Source organism: Elephas maximus, chromosome 3, assembly GCF_024166365.1.
Source record: "Elephas maximus indicus isolate mEleMax1 chromosome 3, mEleMax1 primary haplotype, whole genome shotgun sequence".
Lineage (NCBI taxonomy): Eukaryota > Metazoa > Chordata > Mammalia > Proboscidea > Elephantidae > Elephas > Elephas maximus.
Window position 1 is genome coordinate 89,583,673 of NC_064821.1, and position 12,869 is coordinate 89,596,541.

Here is a 12,869-nt window from a genome sequence, read left to right on the forward strand (position 1 = left end):
CAGGGCTGCAAGATACATAAATCAAATTTTAACAGAACTGAAAAGTGAGATAGACACCTCCACAATTATAGTAGGAGACTTCAACACACCACTTTCGGAGAAGGACAGGACATCCGGTAAGAAGCTCAATAGAGACACGGAAGACCTAATTACAACAATCAACCAACTTGACCTCATTGACTTATACAGAACTCTCCACCCAACTGCTGCAAAGTATACTTTTTTTTCTAGCGCACATGGAACATTCTCTAGAACAGACCACATATTAGGTCATAAAACAAACCTTTGCAGAATCCAAAACATCGAAATATTACAAAGCATCTTCTCAGACCACAAGGCAATGAAACTAGAGATCAATAACAGAAAAACTAGGGAAAAGAAATCAAATACTTGGAAACTGAACAATACCCTCCTGAAAAAAAGACTGGGTTATAGAAGAATCCTGACAGCTAAGAAAAGCACAACACCAGAAATGTGAAATGCATGAGAAACTCTAATTCTGAAAAGTCAGAGTCATGAAGTGAGGAAAACACCAGAATACGCTGAACTTTGGGAAATCAATCCTTGCTGAATGTTGCTAGCCATTGGAAAAGAGCAGTGGGAGCAAAGTCTCCATGGTTTGCCCTAAAATTCTGCCTTTTTTTTAATACAGAGACACGCACACAACGCCCTCTTCCCACAAGCACCTACACATACCAGCTTAGCTGAGGGTGCCACCTATGCACATAGGAGATCACCAACACTAGGCATGCAAGCAGTTCATCCTCCCCTCATCCCATGCACATGATGCCTCACCTTAATCCTCCCAAGAAGGGCAGGAAAGAATGCCTATGTTGTACAAAGCCCAGTGCAAATAGGGAAGGATCAAACACCCGCGGGGAGAGCACCAGGGCCAGGGCACCAAGCGGTCAAGCCCATCCTTCCAACCCATGAAAGTTCAGGATTCCCAAAAGTAGAAATTTAACTTCCAGGATTACCCATAGACCACATCCAGAGGCTCATGTCTCCTTGTAGAAAAAATTGCATGGACTGAGCCACCATCTTGCTAACTTTGCATTGAATAGAATGTATATAGTCCGTTGAATACAATGAAGTTTCTGAAAGATTTCATCAAACATGTGGGACATTAGAAGAGATGCAAAAATGAAGACACGATTGACATCTGAGTCCTGTAACCTTGGAGTCAGGAAATGGAACATGGAAAGTTAGAATCAAAGAATGTCGTCACCAAATTAGAATGAAACATAGCATCATAAAACTATGAATTTCCAGAAAGATGATAGAATGTTCACCCTGGAATACGATAGAAGATTAGGATCCTATTCTCGTTGAATACCAGAATTGAAAGGGATCTTACTAATCATTTAGGCCAGCCTCCCACAAAGGAAAATACTCTTTGTGGTAGGTAAGTGAAATGATATTCATTGAACTTTTGCTGCACTCTGTTCTATGGCAGGCATTTCATATACCTCTTCCAAACTATAAAGCAAGTATCGATTTTATTAATGAGAAAATGAAAATCTGCCAAGGATGGATGGATTTCCTGCATTTTCTGTGTGTGCTTGTTGATAGGTTAGTTTAAGTTAGCTAAGTGGTTAGGCTAGGTGAAGTTCTTAATTTTAGATAAGGTGAGGGGCTTGCTGAATGAGTTTCTGCAAACACTTGGCACTGGTAAGTAGAGTTGCAAAGCCTCATCGATGCACACGGTGGTGTAGAGTATCTAGTCCAGTTCGTCCTCAAGATGAAGCCCAGTCTGAGGGGTGGCAGGCCCTGGACAGAGCAGGGGCTTCTCCCCTAACAGAGAAACAGAGCTCTCTTATCTCTTGAGCACAGACCACATGATGGAGGCTCCATCCCCCAGGACGCTCTGCATCTCCTTCCAGCACCTCTGCTGATTCTTGGGGTGCATGGCCAAGGCATAGAGGATCCAGGATATACTGCTGGTTGTGGTGTCATGGCCTTCGAACATGAACGTGGCCACTTCAGTTGGAAGGTCCTGGTTGGACAAGCTGCTCTGTTCTCCATCTTTGGGAAGCTACAGGGAGAATGCAGAGTTTTGCTCCCAGGCTTTGCTTTTCTGGGCAAAGCCTCAGGCACCTTCCATACTCATTTTTGTACACAGGAAGGTGTCCAGGAAATCCAAGTGCCTCTTCCTCCTGATCTTGTACAATTCTCCTTCCTCCTTTAAGTAAGCTTTTCTCCACTTGATCACTCAGTCTGCCCAAGGACGGTGGTTACCAATGGGAGGTGAGGCTGTGGACACACCAACCACAGACGTACACAGTAGCCCTATCTGTGCACTGGACCCAATTTGGTGCCAGGCCTGACTGAGGTGGATCTCAGGATGAGTATGGAGTTGGATGTGAGTCAGAGATAAGAGCACTAGCATATTTGGTTGCGGGTTGGGACCCCCTCACAGGTAGAGCTCTTGGAGCCTCTGCTTGCATGTTTCCTTGAATGTTGAGATGATATCTCATTAACCATCAACAAATGTGATGACACATATAAACCTCTGGCACAGTGTCTGGCACTTTTCTTGGTGCCTGTATTCTGCCCCAGAGATGTACTCAGCCTGGGTGTATACCAGGCCCTGCAGGAGTACTAAGGGGTCTGGCTCTGCCAAAAGGGTCATGACATTCCTTTGGGCAGTGCCTTGGTGAAGGTGGGAAGCTGCCTGGGAGGATGCCCCAGGGGATGTGTGCTGATGGGTGAGCCGGCACACACAGTGGGTCCAGTGGCCATCAGGGTTCAACTTGTAGATGATATCTTTCTGGTTTAAGGCTGCTGGATGCACAGGTGTTGCCTCTTCATCATCTTCCTAGCTTCTAATGGGAATAATAACTACTATTTTTTGTTAATGAACATTAAGTACAATATGTGCTTTATGAGAAGATGGTTGCCCTTTGAAGAACCCGGAACTTGGTTAACCTATCTTAGTGGGGTTAAAGAGGAAGGGCTGCTCTCTGGCATCAGTAAATCTAGAATATCCTGAACATGGATAATACATGCTTCCATTGCCCACATGGGGCCTTCCACTTTTATTACTGTTTTTTACCTTTTATTGCCCTCTTTCATAGCTCCTTCCCCTACCTGTTCTCTGTACACGCTATTTGGCATGTAGACATGGCTGTCTGACTAGTTTTTACTCCTAGGAGAGAGGAACTAAGGCCTTATCCTCCTAAGACATGAATTGGGGCATGCTTGATGCAATCTAACTCTGTGGACAGGAGTCTGCCTTCAGGGAACCTAGGCTGATGGTGATGTGTGCTGTTCTACTCATCCTTGTCCTATTTATTCTGTAAGTAATAAATACCTGTTGATCACACCATTAGTAGGGTATGCTCTGTGCTCTGATCCAAACAGTCATTCAGTAAGAACTTGCGAATATAGTGACATTGCAAAGGTATGTCTCTTATGAGAATACAACAGATTGTTCAGGTCCCCAAAGGCCTGGGTGTAGGATTGGGACTTCCTAAGGGAGAGGATGCAAAAGATACTGGAGAGGAAGAAATCCTCTTACCAGAAGTCTACCTTAAACAGTGGGGATAATCAACATGGAGACACCCATATCTTCTGGTCTTATAGCCCTTCTGGCCCACAGCCCTTGATAAGACGACATGAGCAGCCAGCCTTCTACCAATGTGCCTCGGTCTGGGAGAAGAATTTTACTTTGTGTGGAGGTGAGTATCCAAGGTACCCAACTTGTCTATCAAGTAAGTCCATGGCCAGTTAGTAAGAACAAGGACCCTGATATTGAGGATCATCACTGCCCTGCTGAATTGGGTGCTGTCTTGGTGGCTAAATGTGTACTTCATAATGGTGTTCACGGTCATCAAGAAGATGTATTCAAAGAGCTCCAGATATGAGTCCTGGGTGATGAGCTTATCCCACTTGTCCTGGGCAGGAGGGGGACACTGATCCTACTCAAACTTTCCCAGAATGTTAGTGCTAAAAAGGCCTGGCTCTCTTCTCTGTCTCCCCACATGGCCTGTTGAGAATTCCTTACTTTCTAAGCAGATATTAAGGTTCCAATGCAAATATTTGTAAAGTAATGTCTATTTTTCTTACAGGTTTTAATTGTAAATTTTAACATATACTTTCATAATAATCTGAATCAAGTTTTTAATTTTAGCAACAATTTGTGATGAAAACCAACTTTAGGTTGGCCATGAAACATTATTTTTCTAGTGGCAAAGACCTGGGGGACTCTTTGGTGTCTTAATTACTGAGATAAAACTGAGGGACAGGTAGGGTCCCAAGTTTGGGGAGCATACATACCAAGAAAAGATAAAACCAAAGGGACCAGAAGGGGGCTTCTAAAGGAAGGACATCAAGACTTCAATTCCTTTTCATTGAGTTGAGCAAACTTTTTCTGAGGCCAGGTTTGGTAACAAATTAGAGTCCTGATGGGAAGTCATAGTATGACAGGGTCCAAGCCATGAGAATGTACATCCTGTGTCCGTTTCAGTCCACCACACCCAAAAATCAAACCCGTTGTCGTCAAGTCAGTTCCGATTCATAGTGACCCTATAGGACAGAGTAGAACTGCCCCGTAGAGTTTCCGGGGAGTGCCTGGTGGATTTGGACTGCCAACCTTTTGGTTAGCAGCCATAGCACTTAACCACTGTGCCACCAGGATTTCCATTTCAGTCCACAGGTGGCTCAAATATATGCAGAAGCCATTGGCCCAAAGCCTGAGCCCATCGTGTGGCGTACGTCCCTGCCACTGAGGTTGCCACTGCCCAGTCCAGATAGGGACAGCTTGTTCTCCTGCTTAAGGGGCATTGAATCAATGGCAGTGAGTTGGGTTTTTATATACATTCAGAACCTGAAGCAACCCATTCTTTAAATATTTACTTTATTTCTTATTACAAAATTAATTTTAGATACCTCTAATAACCTATTTCAACTATTTATTGGGTGAAGAGTAGAAATTAAATCATTTCTATTAATTGATGATGGGATGGACAAACAGTTGCCCTTCATTATTTTTATATAATTGCCTTGGAGACAATGGTTTCATAAAATCAATAGCACGATTCCTTCTCAAAAATACATGAGAATTTTAGCAAATCTTTATACTTAAACTTAGTTATGATCTTTTCCCATTAATAGGTCTACCTTTACCTGTAATAGGAAATCTGCTCAACTCCATCAGCCATAGGAGGTCATACATGGGATTCAGCCCTACTTGACTCAAGTACTATAGCTGCAGCTGGAGTATTTTTGCTAATTCACTTTATAATTCAAATTTTATACTCTGCTTAGAAGCCTTTACTGCACTGCTTCCTGCAGTCTGTGCTTTAACACAAAAAGAAACAATCTTTGATGGTTACGAGGAAGGGGAAGGGTGGGGAAGACAGCACAACTTGACCAAGGCAAAGTCGCAGAAGCTTCATAGACATATTCAAACTCCCATAGGGATCAAGTTACTGAGCTGAGGACTGGGGACCATGGTCTCAGGGGACATCTAGCTCAACTGGCATAGTATAGTTTATAAGGAAAATGCTCTACTTCCTATATTGTGAGTATTGTCTGGGGTCTTAAAAGCTTGTGAGCAGCCATCTAAGATATGTCTACTGGCCCCACCCCATCTGGAGCAAAGGAGAATGAAAAAAAAAAAAAAAAACAAACAAATACACAAGGGAAAGATTAGTCCAAAGGGCTAATGAAACACAACTACCACAGCCTCCACTAGACTGAGTCCAGCACAGCTAGATGGTGCCCGGTTACCACCACTGATTGCTCTGACAAGGATCATGTTAGAGGATCTTGGAGAGAGTCAGAGGAAAATGTAGAACAAAATTCAAATTCACACAAAAAAAGACCAGACTTACTGGTCTGACAAAGGCTGGAGAAAACCCAAGAGTATGGCCCCAGGACACCCCTTTAACTCGGTACCAAAGTCATTCCTGAAGCTGACCCTGCAGCCAAAGATTAGACAGGTCCATAAAACAATAATACATGTAGCTCAACCATGTATATGAGACTAAATGGGCATACCAGCCCAGGAGCAAGGACAAGAAAGCAGGAGAGGACAGGAAAGCTGGACAAATGGAAATGGGGAACCCAAAGTTGAGAATGGGAGAATGTTGACACATTGTGGGGTTGACAACCAATGTCACAAAACAATATGTGTATTAATTGTTTAATGAGAAACATATTTGCTCTCTAAACCTTCACCTAAAGCATACACACACACACACACACACACACACACTCATACAAAAATATTTTTAAAACACCCCTGGTAAATAAATCTAGATCCTCCCCTACACCCCCACCAAGACACTGGTTTAGAGTTCATGTTCAAAAACATTATAAGCTGAATACGCTAAAAGTAATTTGGAATTTCAGTGATCACTTTGGGAAAAATCAGTTTCCATCTGCTCCTTTTCCTTATACTTTAAGAAAAGGAGCTCCCATTCACGTTGTCTTTCTTAGAGAACTTCTGTTTAATGCTCAGCTTTAGTCAAAAAATCTAAGTAAAATCATTCCATCTGAGACTACAGCAAATTAATTTCATCTATAACCTATTTTTTCTGCTAATTTGGATTGATTTTACCGAAGAATTGTTGTACACATTTTAAGAAACTGGGTTCCCCATATGTTTGTGTTACATGGTACTGTATAAACTTAGTTTTTAAGCTGGCCTCACCGATGAGTTTACATGATTTTTCTGTTTCACTTTGTTCTGAGAGCTTGCTGTTTGTTTCTGCTTTTGTACATACGTATATATATTTGTACTAAATACATATTTATAAAGCTGTTTAAAAATCTCAGTTCTTTTCTCTTCCAAGAAAAACTGCTTCTTGCTTATTATCTGGAATTTTAGTAGTTACTCTAAGAAACTTTGATGTAAGTCAATCTCTTTGAAAAATGCACTAAAAAAGGATGACTTATTTTGATTAATATAACTAAGTCTTAAAAAAAGACAAATTATTCTAAATTGTTTCTCTACAGAATCCTGTGAAACATGCAAAAGACTAGATTATGAAAATACAATAATTTATAAGCTCTGGATGATATTAGTAAAAGAACTTTAATTAGTTTAATAATAAATAAGAACTTGTATAAATTGAATAGTCCTAATATTCCAACATTCCAGGAATTACGAAAGTGAGTTTGTTCTGATAAACTTTTTATGTTTTGTAATATGTCAACTTAAAAGCAGTTTATCTTTTTAAGTAACTTTTTTTCTGGGTAAGCTAAGTTAAGGAAACCCTGGTGGCGTAGTGGTTAAGTGCTACGGCTGCCAACCAAAGGGTCAGCAGTTTGAATCCGCCAGGCTCTTCTTGGAAACTCTATGGGGCAGTTCTACTCTGTCCTATAGGGTCGCTATGAGTCGGAACCGACTCTACGGCACTGGGTTTTGTTTTTTGGTAAGCTAAATTAAATATATGAAAAAATAGTAATTTTGTCCTAAAATGAAAGAGACTTCTTGTTCCAGTATAAGAAAGAGAAAAACATAGAACCAAGATGAGAAAGAGAAAAGAAGAATTCAGATGGATTTGGAAAGTTGTAGAAGGCTAGAGGAAAGTTGTAGAAGGCTAGAGGAAAGTCGTAGAAGGTTAGAGGCAAGTTAAATAGAATGTTAAGAAGGGAAGGTTAAAATTTTAAGAGGGAAAAAGAAAGTAGTTTTGTTTTAAAACAAAATGTCTGGTTATGCCAGAATATGAAAGATAATAAAAGCTAAACTTGAGGGGATATGGTAAGTTGTAGAGGGCTAGAGGAAGGTTGAATAGAAGGCTAAACTTATGCCACAGAGAAAAGATATTTGTATGTGTATCTGGGTCTAATGATGGATGTGTTTGCCTCTTGAAGGATTACGCTGTGAGAAATATATAAATTTTCTAACTGTTGTATATTTCTCATAACAAAGACAAGAAATCTGGGAAGCTTGTTAAAGATTTTTGTGTGATATGATCGAGATTCTTGTTCATTGCAACTGAAGGTTTTATAGGTTAATTCATGAGGATTTTAAAAAGCTGCAATGTGAAAGCATATAAAAAAAAGAATTGGGTTTCTTGCTGTTAAGATAACAAATTTTTCCTTAACTACTGGGTTGAAAAGTTTATTTTTTATTCAGTCTGCCTTGAAGGCAAGGGTTTGACAAGATAAATTCCTGAATCAAAAACCAAGCCACATGGCTTTAGTAAAAGCTCAGGTTTTTACCTTTAAGATCTCTGGTTAAATAACTCAGAGATTGTTCTTACGATAAACTCCTGACAATTTTGAAATTTTGTAGAAAGCCAAAAAAAGATTTGTTTCTGTTTTATAAGAGAAAAATGCTAAAAAAATTTTTTTTTTAATTTATTTATTGTGTCATGAATTACATGAAGTATGTTGTCAAATCAAGAGAAGTGCCAAATTTTCTAACTTAAGAAAGCAAAAACACCTCTATGGACTAGTCAGCCTTCTGGAGAACTAAAAATCATTTCAAAACACCCTAATGGCCAGAAGCAGATGACATCTACAGTAGATAGCTGATACCAAGATCATCACACAACAAGATTCCATGTAGCCTGCTGAAAATTTTGGCCTTTGCTTTGTAATTGCAGCTGTTTTTATGTTGTTAGCCTTGCTCCATTATTGTGGTCTCCTTCACTGGTAATTTAATTCATAATGAAAGTCTATTTAAGTTTTATGATTTTTATTTTTGTGATCACTTCTAAAACTTGGAAAGAAAATATTTTTGTTAAATTAGCCCAATAATTTGCTTGACAATTTTAGTTACTTACAAGACTAAACTAATTATCTCACAGACTAAATTAATTATCTTAATTAGTATAATAATTATCTTTAGACTAATCAAATATTACATGAATTGTTTCTGTAATGTAATCAAACTACCGTTTCCCCAGCAATGCATAAAATTATATATTTTAAAGGAAGAAAATTTATAAAGAACATTGATTTTACACTTTGAGTTAGTCTTTTGGAAATGCCAAGTTTTTCCTCCAGATGTGGCCTTCCCCTACACTGCCTCAGCCAGAAGAGTGTCTGAGCTATGGCACGGTGAAGTAGGATGTCTGTCTATGATACAATAAGTATAGAATGAAAGCACCTATAGAGCAGTCCATGTAGAAGAAAGCACTCTTACAATTATGATCAAGGAATCTCTAGGAGATTCATGATCAGAAGGAGGAAATGTGTAAGAACACCTTAAAACCGAGGCACCTGGCATGACTAAGGGACTGACACAGATCTGAATCAATCTTCCTTTTGCCCTAATCCCTTTCTACTAACAAAAATATGTGCACTCCCTTAAAAATGTGATAAAAATGTTCTGTTCTCAGAAAGAATACTTGTAATTAACGTAGGACAAAGTTGTAGTTTATAGTTAGGCAAGCGGTAGGAATGTTCTGAAAAGAAAATGATGAAAATGTTCCCCCCAAAAGCTGTTTCTGTAAAATTGTTCTCAGGAAATTGCTATGAAGTTTGCCTCCAGAAAGTCTGTGACTAACTGACATTGTGAAAGGTTTGCTTGTGATTCATGTACAACCCCCAGCCCTCCCTATAAAAATTCCTCTCCCCTTTTGAATTTTACTGCACTTGGTATTTTACCAAGTGTTTGCCCAGCTTCAGCTGTAACACATCCAGTAATAAAACTGTATCACTTCTCTCCTTACAGAATTCTTATTTTTTACTCTTTGACATATCCCACCACAAATACAATAAATATGTCTGATAAAAACGTTACATAGCTTTGAGCTGATGTTGGGATACGGTGAATGTACTTTACATATGGGATGAACATAAAGCTTTCACTGCAAGAGGGCAGACTGTAGTAGGATGAATAATGAGTCAACAATGGTATAAGATCTAAATCTCTGGAAACTGTAAATGTTACCTTATTTGAAAATGTGCTTTTCCAGATGTGATTATGTAGATGGAGATTACCCTGGATTATTCAAGTGGCTTTAATACAATCACATGTATTCTAATAAAAGGAAGGAGAGGAAGATTTGACATACACAGAAAAGAAGGCCATGTGAAGTCAGAGCTGAGAGAGTGCTAAAGATGCTGGCCTTAAAGGTTGGAGTGATGCAACAAGAAGCCAAGAAATGCCAGCAGCCGCCAGAAGCTGGAAGAAGCAGTGTCTTAGTTACCTAGTGCTGATATAACAGAATACCACAAGTAGATAGTTTTAACAAGCAGAAATTTATTTTCTGACAGTTAGAAGGCTAGAAGTCTAAATATAGAATGCTGGCCTTAGAGGAAGGCTTTCTCTGTCAGTTCTGGAAGAATGTCCTTGTCTCTTCAGCTTCTGCTTCCTGGTTCCTTGGAAATCTCCATGTATCTTGGCATCTTTCTTACCCCATATCTCCTCTGCTTGCTTATTTTATCTTTTTTAATCTCAAGAGATTGACTCAAAAAACACAGCCTACCCTAATCTGATCTCATTAACATAACAAAGGCAACCCATTCCCAAATGAGATTAAAACCACAGTTATAGAGGGTAAGATTTATAATACATAATTTTGGGGGGCATAATTCAATACATAACAGGCAGGGAATGGTTTCTCCTAGAGCTTTCAGAGATAGCATGGCCCTTCTGACACCTTGATTTCAGCCCAATGACACCAATTTTGGATATCTGACCTCTATCACAGGGAGGGAATAAATTTCTGTTGTTTTAGCCACCATGTTTATGATAATTTTTTACAGCAACCCTAGGAAATTAATGTAGATAATAACCCTGCCCTTAAACACTGCATGGAGTTGTTCTTTGTTCATTTGTATATTCATTCAACAAATATTTTTTGTGCTTACATTCTAGGGGGTTAAGGTATAAAATCAATTAGTACATTAAAGTCTAATAAAGGGTATACTGGCAGAATGAATAGTGTCATGGGGAAATTTTTTTTGTTGTTGTTACTGGATACTTCCTGGTTTAGTTTCTAGCCAAAAATAAAACGTGGGGAAAGGGAGAGGAGAGCAGTTGATTCCCACAGCAGCAGCTTGTAAGTGTTCAATCCTGTGAGTAGATCACCATAGTCACTTCTTGTTTTCTAGGTCTTAGAGTTAAATTTGATGCTGGTGTATGATTACCATACCATTCACAGGTACAGGGGCCAGGAATTCAACACATATTTTGCGGGACACAGTTCAGTCCATAAGAGGCTGTCCTTGTCATTGTCAGCATCTGTGTCTCCCAGTTACAAGGGGCTCTGTGCTTTTTGGGTTGGTGGATGAAGGTATCAGAGTGGCACTAAATGGGGGATTTCGGCAAGAGATGATTCTTGATTTGAGCCTTGTTTTGGATGGGGTTTGAAAGTGGAGAAGAAACTTGGGGAGGGCTCCCTGTAGCAGTACCTCATGGCTGGGGCACACGCACCTAAGGTCTCAAGCCACTGGTAGGCTCCAATTCAGGATCCAAACAGGAGCAGAAGAGAGGGTGATGGAGACTGTTGGTGAAGGTAAGGGAGACTGGAGAAGGGAATTCCTAGTACTGGGATTCGGATGTCTCTTTGCAACCGTGGGGATGTGGCATCTTGAGATCCCCCTCCTGCCCCTAATGCTTCCCTCTCAGAAGAAGTCCCCTTACTCACTCCTTCAATGCCCTACCAAGACCCAGAATACTCATCTCACTGAGGCTGAAAATAAAATATGGGGAAATGTGTGCCTCCCAGCTGTCTCTTCTGCACCCCGTTGTACCAACTTTCTTCTTTGTGTCCTGGCTCCTGGCCACACCTTTCTGTACACAAGTGAAGATAAGATTTCAACAGGCATCATCTGGGAGCTATACAGCTATAACCACCTTATGCCCATTAGTGGAACATAAGCCTAAACCTTATCCACGTCTTGTGTCTCTGTGGATGTCAGGAGACCTGATGGCAGAATGGGCAGGGGACATACTTCACCTCAACATCAACAGAAGAACCTGACAAGGCTCTCTTATGTGGAGGCTTAACTCGAGGACCTCTGATTCTTGCCTTTTTTGACCAAGACTACGCAATTAATACTGAAAGTCGCCCTGAGAGCAAGTTTAGGTGGGAAAAGAGCCAAAAACACTGGTATCAAATGGGGAAGATGAGCACCCTGTGGGTGGAGTGGATAGTAGGTGGGGACCTGAAGGCATCCTCAGTGCTTTCCAGCTCCCTCAGTCCAGTTTTCAAACACTCCCTGCTGCACCCTGTTAACTTGGGCATTTGTGTACATATATGGAAACCCTGGTGGCGTAGTGGTTAAGTGTTACATCTGCTAACCAAAAGGTTGGCAGTTCAAACCCACCAAGTGCTCCTTGGAAACTCAAAGGGGCAGTTCTACCCTGTCCTATAGGGTCATTATGAGTTGGAATCGACTCAACAGCAATGGGTTTGGTTTGGTTTTTATGTGTGGGGTAGAGTATGGGGTGTGGGCCTAGGCACGTGCAAAAGTGAGCTGCAGTGAGTGTCTCTATGTGTGTGTGTCATGGTGGTGGGGGGAGCAAGTGGTGTGAATTCATATGGGCCTTGGCCACTTCCTGGAGCCAGCATAGTCACTTCTCCATCACATTCTCCACACCCTTTGAATCCTGTGGTTAGAGCATGTGTCCATGGCCCTCATCCCAGAATTCAGGCCACCACTATGCTGTTCTCTCTGAGCCAGGGCCAACCTGAGCCCCTCTGTACCATCTGGTATCAGGGAACCTACTGAAGCTTCTATCCAAAATGCTCCCAGACTCACCCTCTTGCCCCAATCCCAGGTTAAGCCCTGAGTGGCCAGCTACCCTCCTGTCCAGCCTCACCTCAAGGCAGGGCGGTACTGGCCCTGAAACTGTTGTGGACAGGGGGGCCAGGGAACTGGGAGGGTTGTCCTGGCTGCAGGCACGGGCTGAGGAAGAAGCCCCTTCCTGGAAGCAGAACATGGCAGAGAGCACCAGT

The 12,869-nt window shown here is 41.0% G+C and overlaps 1 pseudogene; it reads right to left on the reverse strand.

Annotated features, from left to right (window-relative positions):
- Positions 1–1,600: 1,600 nt before the first annotated feature.
- LOC126071318 (cytochrome P450 4A6-like) lies at positions 1,601–4,785 on the reverse strand (annotated as a pseudogene).
- Positions 4,786–12,869: the final 8,084 nt, after the last annotated feature.